The sequence below is a fragment of the Quercus suber genome, unplaced genomic scaffold, assembly GCF_002906115.3.
Source record: "Quercus suber isolate HL8 unplaced genomic scaffold, Cork oak 2.0 scaffold_33, whole genome shotgun sequence".
Taxonomy (NCBI): Eukaryota; Viridiplantae; Streptophyta; class Magnoliopsida; order Fagales; family Fagaceae; genus Quercus; species Quercus suber.
In genome coordinates, this window is record NW_027069498.1 from 678,730 (window position 1) to 697,223 (window position 18,494).

At 30.8% G+C, this 18,494-nt stretch overlaps 1 long non-coding RNA gene across 9 annotated transcripts; it reads right to left on the reverse strand.

Moving 5' to 3' along the window:
- Positions 1-863: 863 nt before the first annotated feature.
- On the reverse strand, positions 864-7,382 carry LOC111985565 (uncharacterized). 9 transcript variants are annotated; one of them, XR_010627828.1, is made up of 8 exons: positions 7,205-7,377; positions 6,968-7,121; positions 6,692-6,831; positions 6,242-6,320; positions 5,270-5,304; positions 5,054-5,075; positions 4,807-4,974; positions 1,818-3,658 (listed from the first exon to the last, which is right to left on the reverse strand). It is a non-coding gene; the product is annotated as an uncharacterized LOC111985565 (long non-coding RNA). The 9 variants fall into 9 exon arrangements; XR_010627823.1 differs by adding an exon at positions 864-1,162 and having other exon boundaries at positions 2,319-3,658; positions 4,807-5,304; positions 7,205-7,382; XR_010627827.1 differs by having other exon boundaries at positions 4,807-5,075; positions 7,205-7,378.
- Between the last annotated feature and the right edge of the window lie 11,112 nt (positions 7,383-18,494).

Below are 18,494 nucleotides of genomic sequence, written 5' to 3' on the forward strand. Positions count from 1 at the left end.
CAGTTTCTCCTTGAATTGCTCTTCCACTATGATCTCATGGCTAACTCATTGTACCTGTCCTTTTCCTTGGGATGCTCCGGGAGGTTACCTTTGATGGCATGCCGCCCTTCCCTTCTGTGATCTTGGTTTGCCGAGGACAAGATCGTCCTCGGCAATGTTTCATGGCACCTTGGACTTGCTTCTTTCGTCCTCGGACATTTCTTCCTCCTCAACGTGGGCCTTGGGCTTAGTATAAAATGGGCCGGGGTTGTCAAATTCTTTAGCCCCACACATATGTTAATGGTTTGATCCTATTTTATTATTTTGTTGTCCAATACATATGTAAGTTGTCGTAGTAAATTCCAATCATAGACTATTATATTTACATACAATTTTGCAATCTATATGGTACTTTGTTTTTTTAACTCTGTTTAATTTTCTTCTTGATTTTTTTTTTTTTCAAGTTTGTCAAAAAAGATTTCAAGCATCCTAAGAAAGGTTTGTAATTTAGATGTAAAACTTTGCAATTTTTTTTAATTAGAACAAAGGTTTTATTTCTCGAATAGTTCTATCTTTAAAAAGTGGCCAATTTTATATTCCTTTGTCTAAAGATTTTAATCATTAATATTATTGTTAACAATATTGCAAATCACTTATATTGTAGATTCATTAGGTATAAAATTCATATGCAAATAGTTTGATACATGTAACTACATATGATATTATAGCACAATTGCTATGTTAGAAGATAATTTTGTATTAAGGTGCTATCATTTTATACCAATGCAATTTATTACTTTCATTATAATAATTACTTATTTGGTTATAATAATTACTAGCATTAAACCCGCGCAATGCGCAGGAAACATTTTACACATTTAAAATACCATCAAATTGACATAAAAATACAATAAAATACAACAATTAATATGTTTATTAAAGGCTTTGTTTTAATAATGCCAACCAATTCCCAAAAAAAAAAAAAAATTACAATTGTGCGGTGTAGAGTCAGGTTCAATAACAATGTCAAAAGTCCAAAATTCCCCATAGCAAAAAATAAAGTATAAGCACTTATTAACCCAAAAAAAAACATCTAGTGAGCAAAGCCATATTCTAGCTAGGCCTGATGTACTATAAATGCCAGCTTTGTTTCACTTGGATGAATTGAGTCATCTTCAGCCACCTGCAAAAACTATAGCACATATGTAACCTTTGAAATAATAGAAACTAATACAACCTTTTGAGCTCCATGTAAGGAGAACATATTCAATAATAATATAAGGTTAAATTTCAATGTATAAATACAAAGAAAAAATATTTTAATTTCTATTGGTAGAAAGTAAGTGATTGATAAGAGAAAGCATAACTGATATAAAAAAGAACTTTGATGTACTTATAAGTATTATAAGATCATTTATAGCCTTAGCACTTAGCAACAAAATGACTTACACCTGCTAGGGAAATCCAAATTGTGATGTAGATGCCAAAGATTGATGTTCTAGTCTTAAATAGATATAAATAAATAAATAAAGCATCAAACATGGTTAACAATTGCAATTTTTAATACATAAACATCATCTAAATTAAATCTATGAAAAGTTGAAAACCATAAAAGAACAAAGAACCTAAAACAAAATTGGAAAAGAAAAATAAGTTCATATTTTTTCTCTACCAAGTTACAATTTGCTCAATCTTTTATACTCTAAATTCTAAGAATGCATCTTACAATCCTAGCCACCAAATTTACACTATGGAAGTTTCAATTGTGTAATGATCATAAGCATTATAGTGTCAAGCAAATTTTTTTTTTTTTAATAATTAAAAGCACATAGTTCTTGTAATTCAAATGGTTTTATTTTTTGATAAGTTGTAATTCAAGTGGTTCTTTAGAAAATTATACTAAACCGATGTCCAAAGTTGAAACACATACATGCTAGAGGAATTGCATCTAGAATCTCATCTTTAAAAAATTTGAACACATCAAGCAGTTGGGATATTTTCTATCTTAACTTTTACATCAGGCTATCAAAGAATAGACGTAAAATTTCTTCTTTTCACCAAGTATAGACATTTCCTTCACTTTAGATAGACTATTAATTCTATTTTAATTACAAATCAAATAGAACTTTGAAAGAAAAACACTTCCATTTCTGCACAAACAACATTAAAAAAAATTCTCAGTTGGTACAAACTACTTTCTATTCTTCTCAAATAGCACTTGAATTTACATATCCAAAAATTGGGTTTTTATTGAATACTCTAGAATACGTATTAAAAAAAAAAAATCAAAACTCAGTAAATAATTAATTATTTTCATTCATATACCAAAGCAACAATACCTGAATAACCTTCTAAAATATAAGCCTTTTTCTGTTCTTCATGAGCAAAATTCTAGCAATGCAAAACAGCTACCAGTTCAACTTCTAGAGGATTTTCATTTTTTTTTTTTTTTTTTTTTTTGCATAGCAGTCATTGGAAGAAACACTGAATTTCATATAAAGGTACCCACTCCGCCAGCTCCAACTACTAAAATATCTTCCTGTGGTGGTTAATAGTGCATTGTACCCCAGTTTTCTGCACTATTTTATTGCTGATGAACTGACAGAATTCGTCCAAAAGCAAACTAAATTTCAGTTATTTAAAACAACTGAAATAAAAAATTTATTCAATTCAAAATGAATCTGTTTGACTGCCAAATGTATATTGAACAATATATAAGAAAACCTTGAATAAAAAAATTACATTATCTCACATTTTTTAAAAAAAGATTGACTTATGAATCCAAAATCTTCTCAACTACATTACCACCAACAAATCATTTCACTTGTCCTTACTAAATTTGTTTGCAAATACGTAAATTGACTGCTTACAAATAAAGAAAATATACATTGTTACACCTCTGTGATATAAAAGATACAATAACCAACATCTTGAGTTATTCTTGTTACAGCACAACGTTATGGGAAAACAATGCACTTCAAAACACTAACCTAAGTGGCATAATCTTTAATGGGAGGTTGTAGGCATCAAGACCTATTATAAAAATATGAAGAATGGAAGTATTTGCCTATTTTAAAAATACTAAACATTGATATATGAAACAGCAAATGAGTTCCACTAACCATTACATATATCATGAATTCCATCCAACACATGATAGACAATATTAATTTAGCCAACTTTGAAAGCAAAACAATATATATATATATATATGAATACAAATTCTACTTTGATTTTAGTTTAATTTTATAGTTTTGTTTTAGACCTACTATCATATAGTATATCTTCAATTTGTTATGCCTTCCAAAAAGAAAAATAAGAACAATATTATTACATCAAAACAAAAATAATCAGATTGGCTAAAGAATTTTTTTTTTTTTAAATCTTATAGTTGAAGATAATAATTCTTTACTACAAATTGGCAGGACTGATACATACAAATATTTATGCACGTGCACATTTATATACCTTGCTGCCCCTTTTTTAACAATGCCAAAATTCCAATGAGATAATTATGATAAAGCTTTAATCATCTCAAAACAGAATAAAAGTACTTATAGAGCATGCTCTTAAAAAATTCCAAGGCATAGGTAGGAGCTTTTGTTGTGAATGACCTCAAGCTATGTATCCACACCCAATTTTGCATCCCACCTTGGCTGTGGGAAATTTTAGACCAGCTCTGTAAAAAAAAAAAAAACTATTCAAGTTCTATTTTTTCAACCCACAAATTAGCAAACAATATTTTAAAAGGCAATCTTTGAAAGAAAAAACATATTATCACCAAAACTAATCAAAGATGTAAATGTGTTTGCGAAATTGATTTACCAATTGCAATTTCTATAAGCTTTTATTAAAAAGATAAATTGCACATACAAATGTGACCTATAGAAACTAAAGCAATAGAAATCCAAAACTTACTGCATAAGTAAAAACCAAGCATTACAGAAAAATACTTGAAGTAACTAAAAGTTAGGCTTATGAGTAAAAAAAACTTCTCAATCTAATGGGTCCGAAATTCTTTTTTAAATATCCTTGACACAACAAATTCTCTATCGATAATGCAATAGGCTCTTACAATATTAAAAAATAAAAATAAAAACCAAAACCGAAATATCATATTGTGTTCAATCATAGAAACATTATGGCCTTTTGCTACGTTATTTTCTAGAATTAACCAAACAAACCATGCTTTCTCATCTTGTAGTCTGCAATCATAGGTTTTGTAAATTATATGATAGAAGACTATGTATTGTAATATCTTTTCACTTACCAAGATAGCTTACCAATAGATATCAGTTGCTATATAAATTCCATCATCAATGACAGAAGCATTTCTCACTGTTAAGTTATTACCTCACAGCAGGCTTATCTAGGCTCCAAAAACCATACCAAACATAGATAGTTTCAATTTTTAGTAGATTTTATAAATGAGATAACATGCACACACAAAAAAGAAGAAGAAGAAGAAGGTTGTTCTACGTATTAAACTTTCAAAATAAAATAACAATATAAAAGTATGGTTCAATATCAATAGATTGAGATTAAATTTAATCTCCTTGGTGGGCTAACAAACAAAAATTAAAATAAAGGAAACTACAGTTACAACTCTTTTTCAATCTATATAGTATACCAGTACCACTCCTTCATTGAGGAATTTTATCAATCATATTATACACAAACCCTCCCCCCAAAAAAAATTCATTAGCATTGCTAAAATCAATGCAATAAATTTAACATGAAAGAATTAAGAAAACCCATAAAAACCAAAAAATAAAAAAACAGCCCACAATCCTTTCACACTCAAGACAGGTGGAAACTTTTTATTACCTTGACAATCCTTCCTCATTAACTGTACACTGCCACCAACAATAGCCAAGTTGCTCTCTAAGAAGCTTTCATGTACACAACCCAACCATCAAATCACAATGAAAGTTGTCAACCACCAGCCAATAAAAAAATCTCATATTATACTTCTGAAAATATCGGAGACTTTCTCTGCAGCCAAACACAACAATAAAAAAGGAGAAAAAAAAAAGGAAAGAAAAGTAAACATGCTGAAATAAAGAAATGGAACCTTATTGGAAGCAAATTGAAATCTGAAAAATGAACAAACAATTTAACTAAATCTTAGGTGCAGATTATAGTCTTATAATCCAAATTGACTTTTGAAATCAACAATACTTGAACTAAAAGTAATTTGAAAATAAAAGAATTAGTAAAACTAAATAAAAGTTAAAATGATCCACAATTATATTATGCAATTTTGTCGGAAAGGGAGGAAAAGAGTGACCTTGAAGGAGTCGGTGCTTTGGGCTAAAAGCATCACTGGGGAAGAGAATAAAAAAGGCCAACAAACATCACTTAAGAATTTTATCAAACAGTTTGTGCACATGATGTAAAAGAAACAACACTAAATGAATCATTGTAAAATTCAAATGTAACAAAAAAAACTTCCTAAACACATATGTATTAGTACTTCCAAATTTGCAATTTGAGCCCATATCTAACCAAAGTTGCCTGGATAATATTCAAGTGCATATTAATTAACTTTAGCTTAAATTCTCATTCTAAACATATTGGGCATAAATCAGCAACTTCAGTCTGAGAAGAACGAATTCCAAATCAAATGAAAATTGAAACTCTAATAGATGATGGGAATAAAGTTGAGAATAATAATGAGTTAGTAGAGCAATAAAATTGATTACTTGAGCAAACAAAGTCTTGAAAGAAATGAGAGGTACAGATCAGAATCTGTGTTGGACCTGGGATAACAACTTGCTGCAAGGTTTCATGAGAAGAGTCCTCAGTTTCTTGAAAAGTGAAAGCCAATAAAAGAAAGAAATATATGAAATAAAGAGAACACAGAACACAAATTGGAAGCAAAAAGTAAAACAAAAATAAAAAACAACTTGCAGTTTTGGTTTTCAGATGATTCTAGGTTTTTATGCATTGAAGTTGTCCCCAAAACCAAACACAACAATTAATAACAAAAAACGGAGATTAAAAAAATAGTAAGCATGTCAAATTAACCATTTAAAATTTAAATTAGGGAAAAAAATGGTGGGAGAAAGAAGAGGTGACTATTGAAGAGACTGAACATCATTAAAATATGAAAAATATCATTGAAACGTTTCCTTAATGCACCAAACGAAAAGTGACAATGTTTTGGTGTTTTTAAATGTAAATACAAAATCAACCACTTGTTAACAGAAGTATAAATTAAGAACCGGGAAAATAAAGGGGAAATTTTGTAAAAACTTACCTTTAATTTTGGTACTCATTCTATTGCATTTCATACCTCAATCACTGTGATCAGTGAATGCCATAGCCTTTGTTGACAACTGCAGGAAAAACTTATTATTTTTAATTTTTATTATTAAAAAAAGCACTCAAATAACTTTACAAAAACGAACAAAGAGAACATAGGAAACCAAAATATATCAAAGAGGTAATGAAATGTATATCAATTATAAAAAAAAAAATTAAATAAAAAAAACATAAATGAAATGCCATGCATGTAGGCAGATACCCAAAACGAATGCAACCCAAATAGGCAAAACAAAACCTATTCTAATCCAAACTCCTAATTAAAAATTATTACAAAATCTAAATCTAAACCAATCCAACCAAGAAATTCAAACCCAAATTATATTCAATTCCTAGATTTGAAAACGAAAAGGAAAAGGAAAAAAAACAAAAACATTAACTTTACCGGTTATGGGTACATGGCCTGTCTCTTTGATGGTGGCAAAATTGTTTTATGAAACTTTTTGCTTTCGTCGCCTCTCTCTTTCTCTGCTTCTTTCTCCGTGTACACATCACCTTTCTCTGTTTCATCGCCTCTCTCTATTTCTAACCCAAAATACCAATCTATAAATCAAAACCAAATCTGACCCAAAATACCAATCTAAATCATAATTAACACCCAATTGATTCTCCAAATAAAAACCAAAAACCCTAAATTTTTAAATTTAAAACAGAACTATACCAGTAGCGATTCCGATTCCGATAGTCGGGTAGTGAGTGGAGGCTTACGGTGATGGCAGAAGACCTGGGTGGCGCCCTTCTCTCTATCTCTGCCCCTCTATTTCATTCTTGACTCCTCTTCGTTCTTGATGCTTCATCTTCGTTACTTATTCTTACTTATCAAAAAAAAAAAAATCTTCGTTACTTATTCTTATTCCAGGGAAAGAAATTAGCGGACAGTTAGATGAAGAAATCTGACAGGAAGTGAGAGACATCTTTTCATTCTTGATTGTAAACTGCAGTTTTTAATCTCTCGATCCCTCTCTCCTTCTCCGTTCTCTGCCTCTCTATTTCTCTGTCTCTCTTTTCTGTCGGTCTCTCTTTCTCCTTTCTCCGTGTAGCAGTCTTTTTTTTTTTTTTTTGGGGTCTCAGCGGTTGGTTTTTCCTTTTATACCCATAGGGCTCCAAACAGTATTTAACTTAGTGAAAAATTATAATTTCTCGCTTTTTTTAAAGTGACGTCACTTTTCTGATTTGACAACACGTCCTTAATCGTAGGCACTCATTTTCTCTCAGCTTCGTCTATTATACATACTAGTCGCTTACCCGTGCGATGCACGAAAATAGCTATAAGATGAGTTAATTAAAAAAAAAAACCATTATTTTTGTGTTGGAGTAGTAAGCAAAAATGCATGAATTTTTTTTTTTTTTTAAATGATATTGAAAGAAATAGCACAAAGGTTTATTAGTTGTACAGAAGAAAGCAATGTTGTTTTATTTATTTGTTTTTTGAGAGAAGAAATAAGAGACAGAATGTTAAGTCTCTAGCTTAGTTTGCGTTGTACGTATAGGTATATATAGGATATGTTGTAATGTATACACCGAAAGGTAATTATTGAAAAGTTATAACCCTTCAAATTGGATATACCAAAAATGATCAATAACTAAAATATAAATTGACCTTATATTAGAAGGAAACTCCCACTCCTTTGCTGCGATAACATACAAAACCTAAGAGGCTTGAGAGAGTTGATATTGATTGACTTCATGTTTCAAATTGCAAAAATATTTGTAGATTTCATAAGGTTTTTTTTGCCCCATGTAAAACATTTGATCATGAAAATTCTCTCCTATCAGTTTTGTTAATTAACTCTTTAAACTATAAAACGTATACAACAAATGCAATAAAGATGCATTGGAACGGAAAATTTCTTACAAAAGTATTGTTTATAGATAAAAGCTTTCTAATTTTACATGAACTGTCATAATTTTAATAATAATTGTAAAAAAAAAATATAAAAAAAAGTGAATATTCTACATTGTATGAATACTATATTTAAAAAGTTATATAATATATTATAATTCCAAAGGTTGAAAAAGAGCACTTGAGTTAATTATTTCAATGATTGTTTTGGCTTTTTTCCATCACACAATAGATAATAATGTGTCACCAAGGACAATAAAAGAGATGAAAAATAAGATTCATGCCTTCACAAAATCATTGCTAATTGATTTAGCAACAAACACAACAATTTTAAAAAACTATTCCAAACTATTGCTTTCAAGTCAATAACAATTTGCCAAGGACAATAAAAGAGATGAAAAATAAGATTCATGCCTTTACAAAATCATTGCTAAATGATTTAGCAACAAACATAACAGTTTTAAAGAAGAAACTCTTCCAAATTATTGCATTTAAGTCAAGAACAATTTGTTTGTGAAAGCAAAAAAACATGTACATAACAAATAAAATATTAAATACTTTGCTGCATATGCACATTACACAATAATCAACCACGAATGACTAACCTATGCACTTTTACTTGCTATCTTTCCTTTTGCATATCCATTGTCCATTTGATATTTGGCCCCAAAAGAAAACACCACCACCAACAAAAAAATAAATTAGCTGCAACTAACCCACACTGTTACAGATTTTTGGCTTCAGTCTTCTTGGAACCAAATCCCTCAGGCATAACCACCATCAACCAAAGGCTTTAACATCATGTTACTACAGCAGGCCACAACCTAGTTCCAGAGAAAAAAAAAATAGCAATCATAAGTACTAAGTACTAATGTTTGGTCTATCTTTTACTAAATGCTAACATAGTGATATTTAAGGAAACATTTAAACTTATTGGAATATGTAATAACAACTAACTAAAATTAAACCAAAAGAACCAAAGAAAATTGACAGTATAAAGAGTTCTATAGCCTAAAAATTATGGCAGAAAAAACTGATAGTAAACTCTATACTCTAATGAAAGTAAGATAGAAATATTAAAGATGAAACAAATTAGCCTCTAATGATGAAGAAAATAATAACACGGAAACATCAAGTAAAATTGTACCTAGACACAACTATTCGATGTATCTTACAGCATTAGACTCACGTCCATCTGTCAGTTTGATCCAGTAACTCTTCTTGCAAAACACCAAAGTGTCGTATCTGGTAAAGAACGTTAGAAATCTGTGTTTAAACAAAAGGACAGATCACAAAGCATAGCAAAATAAGAATGCACTATATGAAAGAGAGACTACAAAAAGAAGCTGAAGCAATCATTGTAAGTAATTCGATCACAAAGCATAGGAAAAAAAAAATCATAACAGTTTTACAATTCAGTTGAATACAAAATAAGAATTCATTGAATTAAAAAAAAAACAAAGAAAAAAGCAGATTAAAATATGCAATTTAGAGGCAAATCAAAACCAAACAGATCAATGGACAAAATTTAATTCAAATTATGAGATAAATAGAGGGAAAATCAGGCTATCCTAACCTCTTAGTTTGATGCAGCAACTCTTCTTGCAAAATACCCATGTTGTACCTGGCAAAGAACTTAGTATTCAACAAAATGACAGGGTAAGAAGTTTTTTAAAATCACAACAAAGAAAGATGAAAGAGAGACTACAATGAAGTGGAAGCAAACATTGTAATATGGTTTGAGTTGCAAAGATATGAAAGATTTTTCCCATAACAAAGGTAATTTATCAGTCCCAAAAAATATTTAAGCATTAATGTGTAAACATAGAACCATATTTAGTGAATTGTCTGCACAATGTTTAATATTTTGTTGGTTAGTTTTTAGCAATCTGTTAGATATTTCCCATATGATGATGGCTAAGGATTTGGCTTCCATTAGCCAAGGATATATAAAATAAATACTTAAAGCAAGATTAACATCAAACAGTAACACTTTTTGGCACAAACTTGAACAGGAAAGTTTGTTTTCGTCTTATACATAAAGATTTTAAACAATCCAAGGTGAAATTTTACTTTTAACTACAATAAATCAAAGGATAAGTCCCAAATGTTACCAAAAGAAAAAACCAAACCAAAGCATCCGAAGAAAGAGAATCAACCAATCTATTTTTTAAAAAGGGTAAAAGAAGAACCCTAGACAATTAAGCAGGGGAAAAAAATTAATATAGATATATTGAAGAAGACAAATTGTAATTCGAGTAGTATAAGCATCAGATTTTAAATTAAAATATACATATATTGAAGATTGAAGATGCTAATTCAAATAGGAGAAGAAACAGGGAGATGAAGAAAACATCAAACACACATTAATTTCAATGCTCCCAAAAGAGAAAAATCAAATCTGACTAAAATATCCAAAACAGTGGCAGTAGTCTAGTGGTATTTCTCTCTGCGTCTCACTGAATATGGAACCTCTGTTCTCTCTCAGTGTATTTTGCTTGTTCATATTGTTTTGTTTGTGTTTTATTTATACTAAAAAGGTTTAAAACCAAGCAATTCCTTTTCTTCAAACGGTATTTTAACTTGAATACCCCAAACTAAAGCATTCTTACCCAAATTCCTTAATCAAAATCAAATTTAATCCAAACACCAAAATCAATATCAATCCGACCGAAATAACCAAATCTAGATAACAATTAATCCATAAATTTTAACAATGAAAAAAAAAAAAGAAAAAAAGCCTTACTGAGTCTGATGGGGTGTGAGATCGGACTTTGGCAGGCATACGGCCTAGTGAACTCCCTCTCTATCCTGGTCTTCTTTTCTTTTGGTTTGTACCGGAACGATTATCCCTCTTACGAAACCTAAATTATATTCAATTCCCAGATTTGAAAACGAAAAGGAAAAAAAATAAAAAACAAAAACAAAAACAATAACTTTACGGCCTGTCTCTCTGATGGTGGCAGATTTTTCAAGTTCTGTGTGGTTGCAGTACCGGCGGTCCAAGTCTGGCGAGCGACCCAAATTGCAATAAACAAAAATCATAGTTATCGCAAGATTTAGGTTTTTACTTATAAAAATTTATAAAAAATCAAAAAACAAAGAAAGCAAAAAAAGAAAACTCACTCTGTAACAGTTCATCGCCGGTTGGGGGAAGCAATAATTTTGGTGGTCAAAGTCCGACGGTGGTACTGGCCTGAGATGTCTCTGACTCTGCCCCTTTCTCTATTTCTTTCTCCAGGTCTCATCGCCTCTCTATTTCTATCTCCGTGTAGCAATTTTTTTTTGTTTTTTTTAAAGCGGTTAGTTTTCTTTTATACCAATAGGGCTCTCAAACAGTGTTTTAACGTAATGAAAACAATGTCTCTAATTTTTATAGGCAAATTGAACACAAACGTGAGTAAAAAATTCATTGAAACGGTTTGTTTAATCAGTCAATCCAATAGATACAATTTTTAGTGTTTTTAAATGTAATCGTGTCATTAAATTATCAAGCCACATGGCGCAATGAGGCGCGGTCAACAAAAAGTCAAACGTTTCGGCTATTAGTTATTATATAGATATAGATATAGATATAGATATATATATATATATATATATGTTTTCCACTGCATTTAAAAATCCTAACCTGATTTGATTTTTTATTAAAAATCCATTCTTTCTCTTTTTTGGAAACTCAAACCTAAATTTTTCATCAAGTATTCTCATCATACTTTTTTTTTTTATACAAAATAAGGTTGCAAATCCAAGGTTCTTAAATAGTATTTTAAACCTAGCTCTAGGATTTGACATGGCATTTGTTGTACATCATTTGACATTTTGAATATGCGTACTTAATGGTCATTTAAAGTCTAGAAGACCAGACTCTGTCTGGGCAGGGTGGGTGCCTAACACCTTCTCATCCTATAACCTAGCCCCCAAACCTTAGAATTTTAGGTTCGTAGATTTAGTGTCTTATTTTATTTGGGGTAAATTGTAACTAGCAAACAAAACTTTGTATTTTACTTTCTTTTTTTTTTTTTAGATTGTATCTAGGAATTAAAGCAATGTAAAATTCATTCTACCAAGAGGTAATTGTTTCCAATCAATGAGAATGCATACTATTCAAGATATATTATAGTTTGTAAAGTTTTCTTATTTTACTTATAAAATAAGTGGCAACTCCATATGATCCTAAAAAGGGAAGGTGCCGATGCCTAAATCCTTTTTTGTGAGCACCCAAGTTTCCCAGTCTCTCACACATGTTTTTCAAATCCATTGGAAACTTGTCTAGTCAATTCATGTGATTTTAATTTTGATGAGAATTCTGAAATTGCATACATTCACTATCTTTTGTAATCTACACAGGAATTGGAAGCGAGCAATTGGAAATTGATATATGTGGAGTTGCCACCTCGCGAGACTTTTCCTGTGGTAATATCTTTTAAACATGACTCTTTGCAAGAAGGTAAGTTACTAAATGTTTTGAGAAAACATAAGAGTGCCATAGAATGGAACATAGTTGACATTAAAGGAATTAGCCCATTGGTTTGTACTCACAGGATTTATTTAGAGGACGATGGCATACCATCTAGGGAGACTAAACAAATTTAGGAAAAGACATTTAACCCAAATCTTAAAGATTTGTCTTTGAGGTTGAATGATGCACTTGGGGCATACCGCATTGCCTATAAAAATATTCTTGGTATGTCTCCCTATAGAATTGTTTATGGTAAAGCTTGTCACTTGCCTGTGGAATTGGAACATAAATCGTATTGGGCAATAAAGATGTTTAACTTTAACTTAGACAAGGCTAGTTCATTGAGAAAATTACAATTGAATGAGTTGGAAGAAATTCAACGTGATGCATATTAGAACTCTAGGATTTATAAATAAAGAATGAAGATTTTTCATGATAAACAAATTTTAAGGAAATCTTTTGAACCATCTCAAAAAGTTCTTTTGTATAATTTCAGGTTACATTTGTTTCCCGAAAATTTGAGATCTAGATAGACTGGACCTTTCATTGTTAAAAATGTTTTCCTCCATTGTGCCACAGAAATTGAAAACCCTAAGAATGGTAACATATTTAAGGTAAATGGACAACGTCTTAAGCCATTTCTTGAGAATTTTTCACGAGAGGAGGAATCCATTAATTTGGAGAATCCCATTTATCAAGACTTGCCAAGCAATTAGCATTAGTATTTGTGTCGTAGTTTAGATTATGTGTTTGTTTTTTTGTTTTTATTATTTTTGTTGTATTGTTTTCTAACCACTTTTGCAGGTGTTAAAGTTTTTTATTTTTTACTTTTTATTTTTTATTATGTTCATCTCTTCAAGGTACTCTCCATAATCTCTACTTTTAATTGTTTTTCCTTGTTAACATTGAGGACAATGTAAGTTTTAGGTTGGGGGAGGTACTAGAGATGATTTACATTTGGTTTTATCTTATGTTATTTTGTTTTTTTTTTTTTTTTTTTTTTGTGGTTATTTTTAGTGATTTTTTTTAGTCCAATTAAAAAAAAAATTGTTGTTTTAGAAAGAGTTTTAAGTAGAAGTTCTTTATGCTACTTCTATCTAAAGAATTCCACTATTTTTCATACTCAACAATTATGCACATGCACTATAGCCACATGAACATATTTCTTGGTTGAGAGATAGAGATTTCTTTGAAAATCTTGAAAATAAAGTGTAGAGACTTTAACTCAAGTGAGTTCTTGAGCAATTCATCTTTTTTTAAAGGGTTATTTTCTTTTGAACTCATCTTTCGTTTGGAAGTGCATAACTTTGTTGTTGCCTAGTCTCATTATTCTTTGATTTGGTCAAATGCTAAGAATTCATCAATTTTATGAACATGTCAAAGTCATGGATTTTGAAGAACTATCCCAATCCTTAAGAGATGATTTTAGGCCATCTTTGTTTATTTTGAGCCTTTATTATTTTCTTTCTTGATACATTACTGCTAGTCACCCATTTGAGCCTAGAGCCTATTATTTTAGCCATTCTTTCTCAAACCCTTTCTAAAGTGTTCCTAGAATGAATGCAATCAAATTATCATATTATGGAAAATTTGTGGTGACAATAGTTGGAGGAATAGGAACTCACTCAAAAAAAAAAAAAAAAAAAAAAAAAAAGAAGTCATAAACAGAAAATGAAAAATGTTGAAAAAAAAAAGGAATGTGAAAGAGGAAGAAATAGAGAATGAATTTGTTGATGAAATTCTGAAGAAAAAAATAAAAAGAAAGTGGAAGTGTAATATTCAAGAAACTTGAGAGGATAAATCAAATGTCATATACTCAAAAGAAGTTGTTTCTTTAATTATTCTTGGGAACACTATTTATTTTTACCTATACCCTTTGTTCTTAATTCCTCCTCTTTACCTACATTATGTCCCAATGAAAGTCCTATTTGAGCTCAAGGAAGGTATGTTTTGGATCTTGACATGACTAATCAATGTGTGTGGTGTAATATTCTTAGTGTTTGGCATCCTTTCACCATTCTTCATCTTATTTATATGTGAGATATTAGGGACTAGCAATAAGCTGATTGGGGAGTGTGATAATAGCTTAATTTTGCATATTTATATCATTATTAGAAAGCATTATCATACTTATTTTGAGTTAATTAATGCATTTTATATTTGGTTTTGGAATAATGCTAAATAATCAATTTTGTGCTTAATTGAATTTTAATGCATGAATTTGTCTTTTGTAGGAGAATAGAATTAAATACGTGGATTTGTGCAAAGAAGAAAGCTAATGGACTTTACTTTTACAAGGGCCATAATGAAAGTCAAAGTAGGCCAGCCCAACTAAATTTAAGTCCAATTGGAGCAAGGAATCAAATGAAATTTGCACCAAATCCAAGTCCAATTAGGATTCCAACTTGTGCACTAGTTAGTATTTTAGGCATAACCTTCAGTTCAAATGTCCAATCTAGATAATTCAAGTTGGGCTAGAATTTTAACTTAAAGGGCTACAACATTTTAGTTTACCAAAAATCTAAATTCTAAAGTTAAGTGGACCAAAACCGTCGATTAATTGAAGCCTAAAAACTTGGGATTTTCTCCAAATAGGAATTCAACTTGTAATAGGATTCCTTGACCTGCTGTAGAACCTAATTTAGGTTTTTATAAAGTTTCTATATAGTTTTTAGAGTTCTATTTATGTTATGGTTTGCTAGAAGCTTTGCTAAGGCATGCTAAGGCAAGGGGTGAAACCCAACTTTTTATTGGTATTCTTAACAATTATTTTATGGTTTTAATGCTTATGTTATTATGTTTTTGATTGATTTACTCTTCTAGAAAAGAATTTAGTTTTGTATAATTCTTTGATTTATCGTAGACTCCGGGCATGTTAAATGCTTAGTATTCCCTACGAACTAATTCACTAGTTTTGTTTTGCCTAAAATCAATCAATTTCATGAAATTACCTTAGAAAATTAATTTTTGAGTTCTTATTGTTAAATCATCCGACTAACATCATCCTTCGTATGAATTTTAGTTGAGTTATAAAATAAATACTGTTAAGACTAGCAATAGATGTGTTGTATATGGATCCCTAAACCTTAGTGCCTTAATATATTGTTATTTCCTATCATTCAAAATTACCTTCACCAAACTATCAAAAATTATCTTCAATATAATTTTATTGTTTTAGTTATTTTTTCTGCAACTTAAATAATGCTCCCAATTGCAGGATTGTTGCGAATTAGTAACTCAGTAAGTCCGAGGTTGAATCCACAAGGAAAAGGGAATTGATTAGCAAACCACAAGAGAATAAAACTAAAATAATAAAGTTTAATTGAAGATATTTTGATGGTTTAGTAAAGTTAATTTTTAAATTAATAGAAAATAACAACATATTAAGACGCTAAGGTTTAGGGATCCACACACAACACATCTATTGGTAGTCTTAACAATATTTATTTTATAATTCAACTAAAATTCACATGAAGGATTATTTTGGTTGGATGATTTAACAATAAAAACTCAAGAATTAATTTTCTAAGGTAGTTTCATGAAATTGATTGATTTTAGGTATATCAAAACTACTGAATTAGTTCGCCGGGAATACTAAGCATTTAACGTGCTCGAAGTCTACAATAAATCAAAGAATTATATTAAAAAAAAAACTTTTCTAGATGAGTAAATCAATCCAAAAACATAAAAACATAATCATTAAAACCTATTAGTAATTATTAAGAACATACCAATAAACGGTTAGGTTTCACCCCTTGCCTTAACAAGGCTTTTAGCAAGCCACAACAAAAACAAAACTCTAAAAACTATAAAGAAACTTTAAAAAAACATAAATTACTTTCTATGGAAATTCCCTTTTGAATTTTTCCCTAAAGAGCCTTTAAATAGGTCAAGAAATCCTATTACAAGTTGAATTCCCAGTTGGAGAAAATCCCAGGTTTTTAGGCTTCATTTAATCGACCTTTCTGGCCTATTTAACTTCAGAATTATGACTTTTGGTAAACTAAAAAGTTGTAGCCCCTTAAGTTAACGTTCCAGCCCAACTTAAATCGTCTCGATTGAACATTTGAGCCAAATGTTATGCCCAAAATACTAACTGGTGTGCAAGCAGGAATCCTAGTCCAAATTGGACTTGGATTTGGTGCAAATTTCCTTTGATTTCTTTCTCCAATTAGACTTAAATTTAATTGGGTTGTCCATCTTTAACTTCATTATGGCTCTTGTAAAAGTAAATTCGATTAGCCTTCTTCTTTTCACAAATCCACTTATTTAATTCCATTATCTTACAAAAGACAAATTCACGCATTAAAATATAATTTTGCACAAAATTAATTATTAAACATTATTCCAAAACCAAATATAAAATGCATGAATTAACTCTAAATAAGTATGATAATGCTTTCTAATAATGATATAAATATGCAAAATTAATCTATTATCACACTCCCCAACCAGCTCATTGCTAGTTCTTAGCAATTTAAGCGACTCAAAACAAGGACACAAAAAAAAAAAAAAAAAAAAAAATTATTACTTTAGTAGAAATAGTTAATCAATGGTCAAAACACTAACAAATATCTAAGATATTTCATATACCATCAATACTCAGTGTGTGAATTGTTTAGCCAACACAAACACAACCTTAGTCTTAAGATAAAATATGGCATGAATTTTTATCCAAAGTTATGCGTCAACTCATATCTCACAAGTGTTAACACTTAGCAAATAAAATCACTCTGAAAAGGGTGTAACACTCTTAAACATATGTGTAGATACCGTATTTTGTCCGCCCTCAATTTGCGTGCCGGACCTTGAAAATTTCAAAAATATTATTCTCTCCATGGGGCCACGAGAACATCTAGATTAACATGGCACAACCTATTCGGGCATTGGAGCACTCAAAGTGCATTTTTCGGTCAAAATGACCAAAATGCCCTTGGTCAACCCTATGTTAACCAAAGGTCAAACGATGTCAAAATCCTCACAAAACAACATTTTTCATGGTTTTACATCAAACCTAAGCTACTCGAAGACTTTTGTCAACTTTGACCAAGTTTGACTTGAGATTGAGATCTACTTGTTTCTATGCTTGCTTCCATGCCTATGTTTAGATCTATATGTTTCCATGCTTGTTTCCATATTTATGCTTAGGTCTATGCTTTTATGTGCTCTTTGTCATGCCTATGCTTGGATCTATGTCTTTTTACGCCCTGTGCCTTGCCTATGTTTGGATCTACATGTTTGGTTGCTATGTCATGTGCTATTATTGTAGCCCTTTTGTCCTTAATATCTCTCTTTCTTGAGTTTTGGCCCATATTGGTGGGTTGTAGATCTAGATCCCATGGTCTAGGCCTACATTAAAGGGTTTGGATCATTTCCCTATATGCATGTGTATGCTTGTTTTCTTCTATGCTTTATGTCCATGTTTGCCTCTCTAGTTCTAGGCTTTGCCATGCTTAGCACCCTCCGTGGGCTTGATCTTGTGTGGTTACATCCAGCCCACGTGTGGCTTTGTTTGCATGTAACCACTTGTGAGATGCATCTCCGTGACGTCATTTTGCTCTATGCATACCCATTCCCCGCTCCCCATGCGATGATATGCTTGCCTTGCTTGCTTGTAACCCCATTGGCTTTCTCTGTTTCTATGCATCTTTGCACGGTTACTTACATGTTCATGAATGAGTCTTGCTTGCTTGTGTCATCAAGATTAGTTCCTACTATCTCGTGCGGGTTCACACTCGTCTTTGATACACGAAACCCTGAGTCCCTTTAGGAACTTTGCTTGATGGCACACGTGTGTCGTCCATACTCCAACACAATGGAACTATGGACAATCGATCCAAACCTACATTTGTCCACCTAGGACAACAAATTTTTTTTGATAACATG